This window comes from Dendropsophus ebraccatus, chromosome 13 (genome assembly GCF_027789765.1).
Source record: "Dendropsophus ebraccatus isolate aDenEbr1 chromosome 13, aDenEbr1.pat, whole genome shotgun sequence".
Taxonomy (NCBI): domain Eukaryota; kingdom Metazoa; phylum Chordata; class Amphibia; order Anura; family Hylidae; genus Dendropsophus; species Dendropsophus ebraccatus.
The window spans coordinates 7,588,731-7,604,856 of NC_091466.1; positions in this window are offsets into that span (position 1 = coordinate 7,588,731).

The window sequence follows — 16,126 nt, forward strand, 5'->3', positions numbered from 1 at the left end:
ATGCAATATATTCCGGTCCTCTGCACTATAGTGTGGACTCATGCTAAACCCCAACACACCTGCATCTATCTGCCTTTCACCTGATAGTATGTGCATGTGGTCTGTAGATGGTTTCTGATTAAAAAATCTCTTTAAATTAAGCTTTCTAATGCATTTATGTAGATCAAATCTAAATTAAACATAACTAAAATTAGAACTTATGCTATAATTTAGACCCTTTTTCAACAAAGAAATCCAGTCCTCACTAAGAGTAAGATTAGTCAAGTTAACGATTGTCACATCCCCATTATCCCCTGTACCTGTGGTGTCAGTTGCAGCTGTTACACCTACTGGCGCCAGGAGACATGCTTGCGTTTGACACCTCCTTTCATGCCTCTTGTGTTTTTGCCGGCCCCGCCGTATCCTCCGCCTAAAGGGGTAGTTCCCTCCACAGCCACAGAGCTGCTGGGGCGCTGATTGTCTCTATTATCCACAGGAGTTGTATCGCCACTGGAATCCGATCCGGAATCAGTCGTCCAATAATCGGTACATTTTTTCTGGAACTTAGCTCTTATATTTTTAGCACGTCTTGGATTCCAATTAAATACTTTGTCACTATCATAATCCGCCTTGTCCCTCAAAAATTGTTTTTTACGTTCTTTTATGTCCACCTGTATCGGGGTGATCTTTCTTTCAATCCGTTTAAGAACTTGGGTAAACTGGGTATCAGTCATTCTTGTATTTAACTCCTGTTTAGCCCTTAATAGCTCCTCTGTTATTTGAGCATATTCAGTCTCGGTGCGTTGCAACACCAATCGTGTCAGGTTGAGGGCATGTTCTTGGTGTAGTTGTTGCCATTGTTTCTTAAAATTCTCATCCTCATTAAACTGTGAGGTTTCCTTATACATACGGAGGCCTCTCGGGGCCCGACCACTCTTGTTGTAGGATTGTAACAAATTTAGTGTCCAAAATAACTTAACTTCTTTCTCTGAAAGAGACATCACACGGTATTCTAGAGCTTTAGTGCTCAGCATTTGTAATTCATCTTTGGTATCACATAATGCGAAAAATTCGTCAGTGTCTTCCCGGCCGCTGGCTATACCTGGGTCATCCATTTTCAAAGCGGTATCCATTAGGTTGGAGATATCTGTATCATCAGATGCCATTAGGTACGTACGTGTGCACAAGGGAAAAAGAAAAGAGTCACTGCACGTGTATCAATCAAGAGGAAACACTTCCCGGCACCACTTAGTCCTTACTTCGGCAAGATACAATCACATATCCCGCTACAGGGTGACCTCCATACTGTTCAGGGTGTTGCTCAACAACAAGATCAATTGTCCATATCCTATCTTTTTGTTGTGTTTTTAGCAGGTTTCTTATATTTATGTGGGAAATTTCTGAAACAGGGTAGCAGAGTATTCCCAAATATGAGATTCCCTCTGAGGGCCATAAAAAGGAATATACTGTTTTTAAGTATTGTACGCTTTCTGTTGGCAGGCCTTAATCAAGATCCATACACTTAGATGTGTTACGTTTGTCTTACAATATTTTTAAGAAGTCGTTTTATAACTTCAAAGTTGCGAGAACAGAAGTTTTGGGATCTGACAAAAATAAAATATCCGTGAAGAGTCCTAATTTATGTTTTGTAGTTTTTTACTTGAATACCCCTAATATTTTCAGATTGTCTAACTTTTTGGGCCAATGGTCAATTATTATCCAGTGCTACAAAAACATGGCCACTTATGCACCACGCTTGTCTCCAGTTCAGGTGCGGTTTGCAATTAAGCTCCATTTACTTCAATGGAACGGAGTTTCAAAACCTGCACCCAAACTTTAGACGAGTGGTGCAAAAGTGTCCATGTTTTTTTAGCGCTTGATAACCCCTTTAGCTCAGAAATCAAATCTGTTTGGCTATTGGAGGCACCGATGCTTCATGAAAAAAGGCAATAGAATAAGGGCACAATAGTATAAACATTATTAATATACCAGTTGTATCCTTTGTCCAAAAGGGGTCGAATTAAGTCCCATACAATTTTGCCAGTTGTTTTCAGGATGTAAGGGCAGTCTGGGGGCTCCATTTTGGAATCCCTCCCCTCATAGATTAGGAAGCTGTATGTAGTGTATTTAGAGACGTCACATAACTTATGTGTTTTTACACCATGGTCTGTTTCTTAGGGGAATCCTGACCTTAAAATGAACCAGAGACTTATCTATTACTACATTTCAGTCAGGGAGAGATATCTGGACATTAAAGTGCATAGTATAAGTTACAGGGACAGAGTTTTTCTTTAGTCTCCTGTATTGGCTTGTGGGGACATTTAAGAGTCACTGGGGCACAGTAGTTAGCCTTGTGGGCTCCAACAAGGACTATTGTAACTCTGAGCACTGTTGGCCAATGAGGATTGGCCACTGTTATGTATTATGATATTGTAAATCCATCATAATTCATTCATACTAAATTGGTCAGTTTGAGGGATTTAAGAGCAGAAAATGTGGACAACTGGTTTTACCACCTTCATCCTTGGTCTCAGGACATTATATTGGCTTATGGAGCTATACATCAAACCCCCATAAGCTTTGATTTTTGTTTCTAGCTTTAATCACACCATCAACACCTCAGGCTTCCCAAGTTGGATAGAAGTAAGGGGTGGATTTGCTATTCTGAATAATGTATTGAATGTGTATTGTGACGATAATAGTTAGAGTAGGGTTATAGGGTTATAGTTATGTAGTTATATTGGCCCTATCCTTACCTGCCTCTGCTCATACTGGGTCTGTCTTGTGTTCTTGGTTAATCTGTTATCTAATACTAGGTCTGACCAGGAATGCAAAGGTACTAAAGGATATGTTTTTAAACTAGGGAGTAGACAAAATGGAAAAACAACCTTGAGATTAGGCGCCATAAACCAGGACATAGGCGTCCAAAATCCAAACAAAAAAAATAACATGTTTCAGGGTAATTGTACTCCTTCCTATCATGGACACATGATACAGAACACATAAAAGCAACACAATTAAACAGAGCACTAGTATCAACATTGCGGAATCCAGATTGCTCTCTATCTTTGCAATAACTTCCTTTTTCTGTTTACTCATAAATTGCTACTCATACACATAAAACAAAAATACAGAAAGCAGAATTTTATACCATTATGCAGGATCATATTCAGAAGGTACAAGTTGTATTATGCAACTTGAGTGTTCATCTAATCACGTGGATGCGTTTGACTTCTGGATTTTTTTTTTTTTTTTTTTTGTTGAGTCTGAAAAAATGTAGAAATTTATTGTATATGTATTTGTATGTGGTTTCCACCTCCCATCACTCACGAAAAGCGTACATTGACACTCAGGTCAGGAAAAAAATTTGGTGGAGGAAAGCTGAAGGGAATCCATGGGCAATGTATAACCCTTACTCTGGGCAAGTTAAGGGAGGTAACGCTGTACAGTATGTGTGTGTGTGTGTGTGTGTGTGTGTGTGTGTTACTGAATGTGATCTGCTTCAGGAATGGTTAATTGAGTAAGTATCTGCAGTGTATGGCTAATAAAAGGATACTGCCTGATTGGTCTTCTAGGCTTATGGATCTTCACCTCTTTGGTCTTGACGTTCTTGTCCCCCATCCTGGCAGCAGTACATCTAAAGATGTTTAGGACTTTGCTGTGCCGGGTTTTTCCCTGCTGTCTGTCAATTTCCCCCCTTTGGAGAAGGGTGGTCTTACTAAGGGAGCAAGATGGTGGGATGCTCCATGGGCCATAGATGGTAAACTTTCGAATATCACTTTCGAATATCACTCCCAAAATAGTGAACAGACCCGGTATGATGGATTTACTGGTCTCTTCCTAGGTCCAATGCAAGCTGTGTTTTGCCATGATCTTATCACAGGTGTCCCGGTCCACCCAAGCACAAAATCAATCCGGAAGAGCAACTGGTTGCATCTGGCGTATAGGTCTTTAGTCTTGATACCCAGGTGCTTCCTAGGTCTCAAGGGTATATTTCTCATCGATAGTCATCCTGCTCTTGAACCTCTTCAGCTAAGAACAATGCTGGAAAGAAGTTCTGTTGTAATTCCTTGGTACTTATCCTAGCTCTCCAAAAGTACTCGAGTACCATGGTCAAGAGATACTTGTCTGAAATCCTCAAGCAGCTATCTCCGGCCAGAAATAGCCTGATGTGTCTGCCCTCAAAAAAAATGAAAAAACAACAATCTCTTCTGGCTGTGGGGTCTGGTCCTCTGTTGTCTTCCTCCTCTTCTTAAATGGGGTCTCCCCATGGATGACAGATGCTGGAGTGTCCTCCTCATGCTGACTGATGATGAAGGTCCAGCAGAAGGCACCTAGCATCTTACAGACCCTTCCTTTTTTATCCAGAATCATATGACGGCCATCTGATTTATTTCTTTTATTTTTTTGGGGGGTGTTAAACAATTGTGAAATTTATTGTATGTGTATGTGTTTTCCACCTCCCATCACTTACAAAAAGCGTACAGTGACACTCAGGTCAGGAAAAAGCCTTTGTGGAAGAAAGCTGAAGGGAATCCATGGCCACTGTATAACCCTTTGGTATTGATGTTCTTGTCCCCCATCCTGGCAGCAGTACTAAAGATGCTTAGGACTTTGCTGAGCTGGGTTTCTCCTTGCTGTCTGGCAGTTTTCCCCTTTGTATGGAAGGAGAAGGGTGGTCTTACTAAGGGAGCAAGATGGTGGGATGCTGCATGGGCCGTAGATAGTAAACTTTCGAATATTGCTCCCACAATAGCGAACAGACCAGCTATGATGGATTACTGGTCTCTTGCCCAGGTCCAATGCAAGTGGTGTTTTGCCATGGTTTGATCACAGGTTTCCTGGTCCACCCAAGCACAAAATCAATCCGGAAGAGCAACTGGTTGCGTCTGTTGTATAGGTCTTCAGTCTTTGATGTCCAGGTGCTTCCTAGGTCTCAAGGGTAGATCTCTCATTGACAGTCATCCTGTTTAACCTCTTTGGTCAATGCTGGAAAGAAGTTCTGTTGGTATTCCTTGGCACTTATCCTAGGTCTCCAGAAGTACTCGAGGACCATAGTCAAGAGATACTTGACCACTATCCAGTTAATCCAGTTTAAGTAAGATATTGCTATGCAATAGGTGTGTGTGAGGGAATGTGATCTGTTAAAGTACCTGAAGTGTGTAACTAGTAAAAGGATACAGCCTCATTGGTCCTCTAGGCTTCTGGATCTTCACTTCTTCGGTCATGATGTTCTTGTCCCTCTTCCTAGCAGCAGTACATCTAAAGATGTTTAGCACTTTGCTGAGCCGGGTTTCTCCCTACTGTCTGACAATCTTTCCCTTTGTATAGAAGGAGAAGAATGGTCTTACCGAGGAAACAAAAAGGTGGGATGCTTCATGGGTAGGAGATGGTAAACCTTTGAATATCACTCTCAAAATAGCGGTCAGACCAGCTATGATGGATTTACTGGTCTCTTGCCCAGGTGCAATGCAAGCGGTGTTTTGCCATGATCTGTTCACAGGTGTCCCGGTCCACCCAAGCACAAAATCAATCCGGAAGAGCAACTGGTTGCGTCTGGCGTTTAGGTCTTTAGTCTTGATGTCCAGGTGCTTCCTAGGTCTCAAGGGTAGATCTCACATCGACAGTCGTCTTCGTCTTCAATATCTTTGACAAAGAACAATGCTGGAAAGAAGTTCTGTTGTAATTCCTTGGTACTTATCCTAGCTCTCCAAAAGTACTCGAGTACCATGGTCAAGAAATACTTGACTGAAATCCTCAAGCAGCTATCTCAGACTAGAAATAGCCTGATGTGTCTGCTCTCAAAAAGACTGAAAAAATCAACAATCTCTTCTGGCTGTGGGGTCTGGTCCTCTGTCGTCTTCCTCCTCTTTTTCATTCTCTTCTTCATTGTTGACTCCCCATGGATGACAGATGCTGGAGTGTCCTTCTCATGTTGACTAATGATGAAGGTCAAGCAGAAGGCTCCAAGCATCTTACAGACCCTTCCTTTTTTAGCCAGAATCATATGACGGCCATCTGATTTTTGTTTTTTTTGTTGTGTTAAACACTTGTGAAATTTATTGTATATGTATTTGTATGTGTTTTCCACCTCCCATCACTCACAAGAAGTGTACAGTGACACTCAGGTCAGGAAAAAACCTTAGTGGAGGAAAGCTGAAGGGAATCCATGGCCACTGTATAACCCTTCCTCTGGACAAATTAAGGGAGATAACGCTGTACAATATCTGTGTGTGACTGAATGTGATCTGTTTCAGGAATGTTTAAATGAGTGTTTAAGTATCTGCAGTGTATGGCTAATAAAAGGATACTGCCTGATTGGTCTTCTAGTCTCATTAGTCTTGATGTCCAGGTGCTTCCTAGGTCTCAAGGGTAGATCTCACATCGACAGTCGTCTTCATCTTCAATATCTTTGGCTATGAACAATGCTGGAAAGAAGTTCTGTTATATTTCCTTAGTACTTATCCTAGCTCTCCAAAAGTACTCGAGGACCATGGTCAAGAGATACTTGTCTGAAATCCTCAAGCAGTTATCTCCGGCCAGAAATAGCCTGATGTGTCTGCTCTCAAAAAGACTGAAAGAAAATAAACAATCTCTTCTGGCTGATTGGCTGAGCGGGACGGGAGCCTCACTGCAGCCGCCAAGCAGGTAATGTATGCTCTCGGTGAAGGGGCTGATGGGGATGCGGGCTGAAGGCTGATGGGCGGCGGGGCTGATAGGGCTGCGGGCGGCAGGGGGTTAAAGCACATACAGTGGGATGTCAATCCCGCTGCGAGTATGTGCTATCATAGAAGTGAATGGTACTGGATCCGCAGCTGATTTCACTGCGAAAACAGGGAAAAGAATTCTTAAGGGTAGTTTCACACCTACCGGATCCGCAGCGGATCTCACGCTGCGGATCCGGTAGGTGTGAAACCACCCTTAAGAATTCTTTTGCCTATGTTTCCCCAACCTTAATTCCATAAGTTTGAAAGTATTTGATGCGGCTCCCTGTCACTCATTTGCAATGCTTTTTAAATACTCTTCTTTATTAACCAAGTAAGGTGGGCTGTAAGATAGTAATGAGGGATAGTAGGACATAACAGTCCTCCCTGTTCCTCTGAAAGTTCTAGAATTGTACCTTTAGGCAAAACCCTTCTCTGTTTCATATTATTTAATTCATCAGTCCATCAATCTTTTTAAAAGTTTTTTTTAATTTTTTTTACCTGTCGAGTTCCCCAAAACCTGCAACAATTGTGGAAGCGTAACCATTTTAATTGAAGGAGAAGTCCGGCCACTACATGCCATTGTCCGTGGATAATTTATTTATTTTTTAATTTAATACTGAAATATTTACAAAAAAACCCCTCTTTACTTGTTGAACCTCAGTTTCCAGTTCTCCAGTTCTCAACAGGTCGTCTGTATACATGGACATTTTCATCCTCACTTCCCCCTGCTCCAAACCCCTCTGTTTGTCCATCACCCTGCATATTCTGTCCACCAATAGTTTAGATTATTTTTTTTTATATCAGTAAAATAAATCTTTCAAATCAACTGGTGCCAAAGATTTGTAATTTACTTTTATGAAAAAATCTCCAGTCTTCCAGTACTTATCAGCTTATGTATATCCTGCAGGAAGTGGTGTATTCTTTCCATTCTGGAGAGCAGGAGAGGTTTTCTATGGGGATTTGCTACTGGTCCTGACAGTTCCTGACATGGACAGAGGTGGCAGCAGGGAGCACTGTCAGACTGGAAAGAATACACCACCTCCTGTAGGACATACAGCAGCTGATAAGTTCCCCTACTGGATCACCAATGGAGGCATTTAAATGCCACTGAAATGTCTCTGTCAATTTAGCAGAACTGCCACCACTAGCGGTTCTGATTCAGCTGCTGACCTGTAAGGACAGTGACACCATCTTGTGATCTGCCAGAACCATGCCTGATATATGATGAAAGGTTGTGCAGTGTCATTTTTTAAAATTTTTTTAAAACTCCCCCAATCTTCTGATAATCTGCCCCTATAGTGGTGAGAATAATACACTGATTTACTAATATGTATTAATATGTATATACACTCACCGGCCACTTTATTAGGTACACCATGCTAGTAACGGGTTGGACCCCCTTTTGCCTTCAGAACTGCCTCAATTCTTGGTGGCATAGATACAACAAGGTGCTGGAAGCTTCCTCAGAGATTCTGGTCCATATTGACATGATGGCATCACACAGTTGCCGCAGATTTGTCGGCTGCACATCCATGACGCCAATCTCCCGTTCCACCACATCCCAAAGATGCTCTATTGGATTGAGATCTGGTGACTGTGGAGGCCATTGGAGTACAGTGAACTCATTGTCATGTTCAAGAAACCAGTCTGAGATGATTCTAGCTTTATGACATGGCGCATTATCCTGCTGAAAGTAGCCATCAGATGTTGGGTCCATTGTGGTCATAAAGGGATGGACATGGTCAGCAACAATACTCAGGTAGGCTGTGGCGTTGCAACCATGCTCAATTGGTACCAAGGGGCCCAAAGAGTGCCAAGAAAATATTCCCCACACCATGACACCACCACCACCAGCCTGAACCGTTGATACAAGGCAGGATGGATCCATGCTTTCATGTTGTTGACGCCAAATTCTGACCCTACCATCCGAATGTCGCAGCAGAAATCGAGACTCTTCAGACCAGGCAACGTTTTTCCAATCTTCTACTGTCCAATTTCGATGAGCTTGTGCAAATTGTAGCCTCAGTTTCCTGTTCTTAGCTGAGCGGAGTGGCACCCAGTGTGGTCTTCTGCTGCTGTAGCCCATCTGCCTCAAAGTTGGAGGTACTGTGCGTTCAGAGATGCTCTTCTGCCTACCTTGGTTGTAACGGTTGGCTATTTGAGTCACTGTTGCCTTTCTATCAGCTGGAACCAGTCTGCCCATTCTCCTCTGACCTCTGGCATCAACAAGGCATTTCCGCCCACAGAACTGCCGCTCACTGGATGTTTTTCCTTTTTCGGACCATTCTCTGTAAACCCTAGAGATGGTTGTGCGTGAAAATCCCAGTAGACCAGCAGTTTCTGAAATACTCAGACCAGCCCTTCTGGCACCAACAACCATGCCACGTTCACAGGCACTCAAATCACCTTTCTTCCCCATACTGATGCTCGGTTTCAACTGCAGGAGATTGTCTTGACCATGTCTACATGCCTAAATGCACTGAGTTGCCGCCATGTGATTGGCTGATTAGAAATTAAGTGGTAACGTGCAGTTGGACAGGTGTACCTAATAAAGTGGCCGAGTGTATATGTACTGTATATATATGTATATGTACTAATATGTATGTATATGTTTTGGAAAGTCAAAGAACCAATACTTACTGCCTGGGATAAGTATTTTTTTTTTATTTTCACTGCATAGTAAGGATTATGGGGTTTCACTTGATAGTGACAATGCTTAAGCAGCCTAGGGCAAATCTAATGGACCTACAGGAGAGAAGAGCAGGGTGAGGCTTCCATCAGAACAAAGCCGTTAGTATGTCTATACTGGGGCAAGATGGAGGATTATGATCCTAGATGGTCCTTTATCTGATCTGCTGAGGAAAGAAAACAGTAGATTATCAATAAAGATCAGGCATGGGCAACAGTAGGGGACATCCTCGTTCCATGGATGACCCCTAACCCATGGAGTTGGAGATATTATCCCCCGCCACCATTAGGGGTGCTCATACTACTCTACTATACAGCCCAGGGGGGCCGTATAAATCCCAGTGTAGTGAGGTAAACTATAACTCGTGTGTTCCTCTCCGGGTGGCTCCGCAAACACTTGGAAATCTAGGACAACTTTATCTTCTCCTAAGGAAAAGAAACAAATAGATAAGATCATCATCATGTGATGATCCCGGGATCAGTCCATACATTGAGTGAGGCAGAGATTACATATGTCTGTGCATAATCGCCTTGTCATGTCTGTATAGAATCGGCTTCACATGTCTGTATATTATGCCTGTATATAATCGGCTCATCAAGTCTGGACTTTGTTCTTACCTCCCCCTTTACTTCCTGTATGTTATTGTGCGCCTCCTTTTTGATATTATCCTCCTCCATTTTTAGTGCCTCCTTCTCCTTCTTGATGTTACCTACCTCCACCTCCTCCTCCTTCTTGATGTTATAGTCCTCTTCCTCCTCCTCGCCTCTCTGTCCTGTAGGTAAAGGAGAACAGTCAGGACAAACTCAATGAGCTTTACAGATGCAAAAATGAACATCAGACAATAGTAGATATAGGCGCAAAGGACAATTCTCATATATCAGACCTGTCCTTAAAGGGGTCACCCATACTCAGAATAACGTAACTGCTTTCTTCCAGAAGCAGCACCACTCTTGTCCTCAGTTTGGGTGTGGTATTGCAGCTCAGTTCTATATACATAAATGGAGCTGATGTGTGCCACTTGAGGTGGTGCTGATTTTTTAAGAAAGTAGCTGTAACTCTTTTAACTTGTGCCTACACCTAAAGACCTAAAGGCCTAAGTAAATCCATTTCTATAATTCCTTCATCTATACCGTGGAGGGGAAACCTGTGATCCTCCAGTCGTTGCAAGACTACAATTCCCCGCATGCCTTGACAACCAATGCCAATGGTGTGAAAAAGCATCATTCCCCTCCCTATACAATAATCTCTGCACAGGTCACAGAGCATGCCTAGTTCCTCTAGTCTATTGTGCGCATGTCCATGATGGAGCTTGCAATAAAACAGCTAAGACAAGAAGGCTGCCCCCATAGTAATGAATTTCAAATGAAAATAAATACAAAATAATAATGATATTGATTTTAATGGTCATCTATCTATGTTTGCAGCAACTGTATTGTATAATGTCATGATTTGTATATTTGTTGTCCATCCCCCATCTATGAATTGTATATTTATTGTACAAAATTGGCTGTAGGGTAAATCTCAACCACCATCTTTAAAACATCAACCAAATATTCTTGGTGAGTGGGTCCATAAACTGCTTTCCCCACCCATGCTCTCGTACTTCAAAATGTTCAATGTTCTTGCAGACCACCACAAGTGATTTTTAATTGGTTGAACCCATCAGTACCTCTGTACTACAGCAATTGCTCTACTCAAAAGATCTTCTTACTTTCTGCATCCTTAAGGGTAAAGTTGCGGTATTTAGCAGAAAATCCTGTTGAGTCTGACTGGCCTTCTCCGCTTAAGTAAATTGGAGCCTGACGTAAAGTACATCCTCTTGTTCTTTTCTCCATTCCATATCTATACCAGGAAAAACAAACAGTGAGAGGGGCGCTGATTCGGTGAAACCCTCCTTCTTGCCGCCTGTTCGCTCAGGGCTTTATCTGTATAGTAAGTAGTGACAATTGGCAGGAAGATGGAGTGTACAATGTGGTGCACACATGACCAACCTGCTGGCTTTTTGACTCAGGGGCCCACCAAGGGATTTCCCAGCAGCCCAACACAGGTAGCCTTTGTATCTGTGGAGCAGGATCAGGGACAGTTAGGACATAGGACAGTCCTGGGGGTCCCTGGATGAATAACTGGCAGGCCGACCCTCACAGCGGGCACTGTGTATAGACTGAGGCTGGTGGGAGGTGCTGGAGGAGGGCGGGTTTAGAGCAGTCACTGGGGGACTCAACGTCTCTAGCCTGGTAATATAAAGGCCTAACACCTTGTGGTTGCGGTTTTCCTCATTATGGAGACACACTACCTGCCACCTTAAGTCACATACATTATGTCGGCACTCAATGCCACCGATGTCTCACCAGTCACCCTGTTCCTTCTTTTCTTTAGTCTCACTATATCTTCTTATGGCAGATCTGTGCTCATTCAGATGCACTTTTCTCTGCCTACTTGTCTGTCCAACATAGCCCAGGCCTTAAGGACACTAATGGTCTAATGACCAATCTCCCAGTACTATCCAGTCCTTTAGCCCTAATACCTGTGTCTCATGGGATAGGAGGGGAATTCTCTTCTTTGCATGTAACCACCACAGACACTATCTTTTATGTGTATGTGCCTTCATTTAAATTCTCCTGTACCTTTCTTTTTTTACCTTTGTCAGAGGGAAAACCATATAAAGGCCAAGGAAAATGAAAGCACATAAGGAGGCCTGAGTCTGACACGTGGGATTGTAATTGTACTTTGGGTTATAATCTAAACTATAGAAAAACAAACAGCATTTGTCAAAAAGTAATTTTTATTTAAATGAATCAGTACTGAAAGAGAATCAGACAGTAAAATAACTTTAATTTTAAACAATAAAAATTGAAAGGTTCACCATACAAACATTTTCTGCATATTTTATAGATAAGATTAGATATAACCATTCCGCCATGATACTCTGCCCTCTGCAGAAACAATTCAGGGAATATTTCCCAGACGGTCGGAGCTCCCGTACCTTAGCTGTATGCGGCCAATTACATTACTTTCACATCCTTCTGGTGTTGCAGACATGGATTCTTTATCAAGAATCATATTGTCAGGACAACACAGGCTTTCACCGCATCAGTAACCCCTTCAGGAGTGAGTTGGATGGCTTTGTTTAGAATTCTCTTTATTTTTCGGCTATAGTTAAAGATTCTTTTGGAGAGATTTAGTTTCTTGACGAAAATGGCTTTAGGGTGCCTTCACACGTACCGTATCGCTGCGTTTTTTACATGCGCGTTTTAATTTTCACATGATTTTCATGTGAAAATCAAAACTCGCATGTAAAATTTGCACCAAAAACGCAGCGATACAGTACGTGTGAAGCTACCCTTAAAATGTTTTTTCCCATCCTGAATGCATCATCAGCCACAATAGCAAAGGGTAATGATGGTGAAGCTGTTCCAGGTAGAGGTTATGGAGGTGGGAGGCCAACTTGGATTGGATGGATTATCTGTAAAGAAAATTAGATTAATAGATGAGGTCTGATGTAAAGCTGGAACCTATTTGACCTATCCTTGTGTAATAAAAATGCACCGGGGCCAGTAGGCCTGGTTAATAACCACTGCTTCACATTGGAGACCGGACAGATGGCCGAATCCATGAGGCTGTGCAGAAAAACAGATGTGCCTTTACCTAGCTGATCAGTTTTGGATTTATTAAAATAAATCGCCAATGAAGTTTCACTCACAGCGACATCCTGTAACAACGGTGACACCGATGATTTAGAAGCCGCTGTCAGCTCACCAATCCTAGACGCAGCCAAAAAGGCTAGAATAAAAGCCGTTTTGAGTAAAGAAACCTCAAACAGTAGGCAGTACTGAACACTTTCTCTAGTAATTCATCCTTGCCAATCCTTTCAAAATTTGTTTACTGGGAATAAAAGAGACGGGGTTGCTGACCGTACATATTTAGAAAAAAGGAAATTCCTGCAACATGTTTTGCTACCGAAGAATGTCATAAACCTGTCTGCACTAAGGCTACGTTCACATCAGCGTTTGACCATCCGGCACCATTCCGTCTACCTTTTCCGTTTTGGAGTAAGCAAAACGGAAACTGTCGGATCCGTTAAAATCCCCATAGATTCCCATGATATTTTAGTGTGCTCCTTTTGCCCTAATTGTGCTCCGTTTGCATGCAAACCGTTCAAGATCCGTTTTTTTGAACGGAAGAAAAAATTGTGTTTGCAGTATTTTTCTTTCCGCTTAAAGAAACGGATCACGAACGGAAAGTGCACTTCCGTTTTTTTTTTTACATTGTAGTCAATGATGACGGATCTAAAACGGAAGGTATTTCCGTTCACATCCGTTTTTTTTTCATCCGTTTTTGCACTGAGCATGTGCAGAAGCAGCAAGAAACTAAAGAAGAAAAATAAACGGATAGAAAAACGGATGCAAACGGATGTACAAAAGTCAGTTTTTAAGCCAAAATACAAACGGACCATTAAAAAAAGATGAACATTTTTTAATCAGTTTGCATCAGTCTGCTCATCAGTTTATGCTCATCCATTAAACTAATCTAGACGGATCCGTTAGAAAAAAAAAAGAAAAACGCTAGTGTGGCTGAGCCCTAAGACACTTAAATAACACAAGTCCAGACCAAACCACTGTCCAGCGAATAATGGCTAATCAGGATGGAATCATATTAGAACATAGAGCAGAGCGTCCTTGTAATATTTAGGATCACCACACAGTGAAATACCCCAGAATACTGAGATTATTAGAACATAGAGCAGAGCGTCCTTGTAATATTTAGGATCACCACACAGTGAGGTTAGCTCTAAGCACTGAGATTAACAGAACGTGTGACATATAGTAGGGCGTCTGAATAGTGTGTAGGAGTATTGTATAAGGAGATTAGTTTAAGACACTGAGAGTTTGTGAAGGTTCATTAGGGGTGTTTATGTAGATCAACTTGTTAGCAAACGTGTTTGGACCAGAGTAGGTTACACATACAGCAAAGCGTCCATGCAAGCACCTAGGGTCGCTGTGCAATGAGAATAGTTTAAGGCACTGTGGCTGATCAGTAGTGCAGTAGGATCCTCCTCACAGACCAGTATAGCTTAGGAATAGGAGATTCTGTATACCGTAAAATGTTCATTCAAAGTATTGTAGTTGGGTCATGCAGAATACAGCTGCATAAGAGGTCAGGGATTGCTAGTGTCTTGAGGGGGCAATACTCACAGACCTCCTAAATGGTTAACTGGGGGTCCGGTCTGTTGTGGTGCTCCTAGTTCCCCGTGGTGTACCTCCTCCAATAGCACACAGGCAGGGTCCAGGAGGAATGCACAGACGGGAGTCCGTCACCCACGGCCAGCAAGCTGTAAGGGATCAGGAGGGCGGGCTGGTGCTGTGCTCCTCAGAGCCACGTGTCTCCCTGTAATGGGGGGGGGGGGGGTCCAGCCGCGTACCGCCGGTGTTGATGGAGGCAACGGGCTCCCGGCTGCCCCTCTACCCTAGTGTCAGGTTGCAGGAGTCGGGGATGGGGTCCAGTGCTGTGTTTCACTGAGGTGCCGTGGGTCACTGTAATGGCGGCGCAGGTTAAAGGGGTAGTGCGGCGCTAAAAAATTATTCACAGAACAACACACATTACAAAGTTATACAACTTTGTAATGTATGTTATGTCTGTGAATCGCCACCTTCCCCGTGTCCCACCCCCCCGCCCGTGTACCCCGAAGTGTGTGGTGCATTATACATTACCTGATCCGTGTCGAGCCTGTCCGCCATCTTGTGCCAAACGTCATCTTCAGACGGACGGTCGAATCTCTGCCGCCGCCCCCCCTCCGCCGCGTTATAACTGTGCTCAGCCGCGATTGGTAAAGATGCTAATAGACTTAGAAAGGGACAAGCAAAATTTGCAACATAAAATATGCAGTGTTTCTGTAATGTGTTTTTGCACCCATAGACTACCTTCTCTTCTATATGATAACCAGTACTAAACTTCTTTAGCCATGATGTTATTACATTTTTTTTTAAGCATATACTGTAGTTTTAAATTAAATGTCAAATTTCCCATGTGCTATTGATATATATTTTTTTATTTTATTAACGTGTTCTACAAATACAAAGAAATGAATACAAAAATTTTTAATTAATAAAAAAATGTATAACTTTTTCTTACATTAAAGATTCTCAAAGAAATGTATAAAACATACAAATTACAGCACAAACCCCATCCCAGCTGCCAAATAAAAGAAATGTTTTTAAGAACATGTAATAACATTCTGTCACCGGGTGTCGGTCATAAATCAAGGATTTCACTTAAACGCTTCAATTATAAAGTGCTAGATTTTTGGCAAATGTTTTACCAAAACTAGATTGTTGGTTTCCTCCTACACACTTACAATGGTGCCACATTTGTCATGCAGAACGTTCCAGCATTTGGTCTTTTGGGTTATAAAGCTGGCATACGCAAAGGGTGCTTAGTCTCATTTTGGCTGAATACATTGGGGCACGGATGTTTTCTGCACTGAATGGGGAAACATTGAAATTTTGTGTCTCAATGCCGGAAACAATATGAGCTTGCAGTTTTTTTTTTTGCTCAAACAACATTTCTCACATTAATTCCATAGGCCAAACACACTGCATTTGCTATAGCACAGTCATTTGGGCCCTTTTGTCTTTGAAATATCAAGCACAGAGTATTCTCCTTGAAAAAAAAAATTCGATACAAATGTAGAATTAGCTTTTTTAAAGTGTCATTTAAATGCGTTTTTAGCGAGTCAAAGATTTTCACTTCAGCC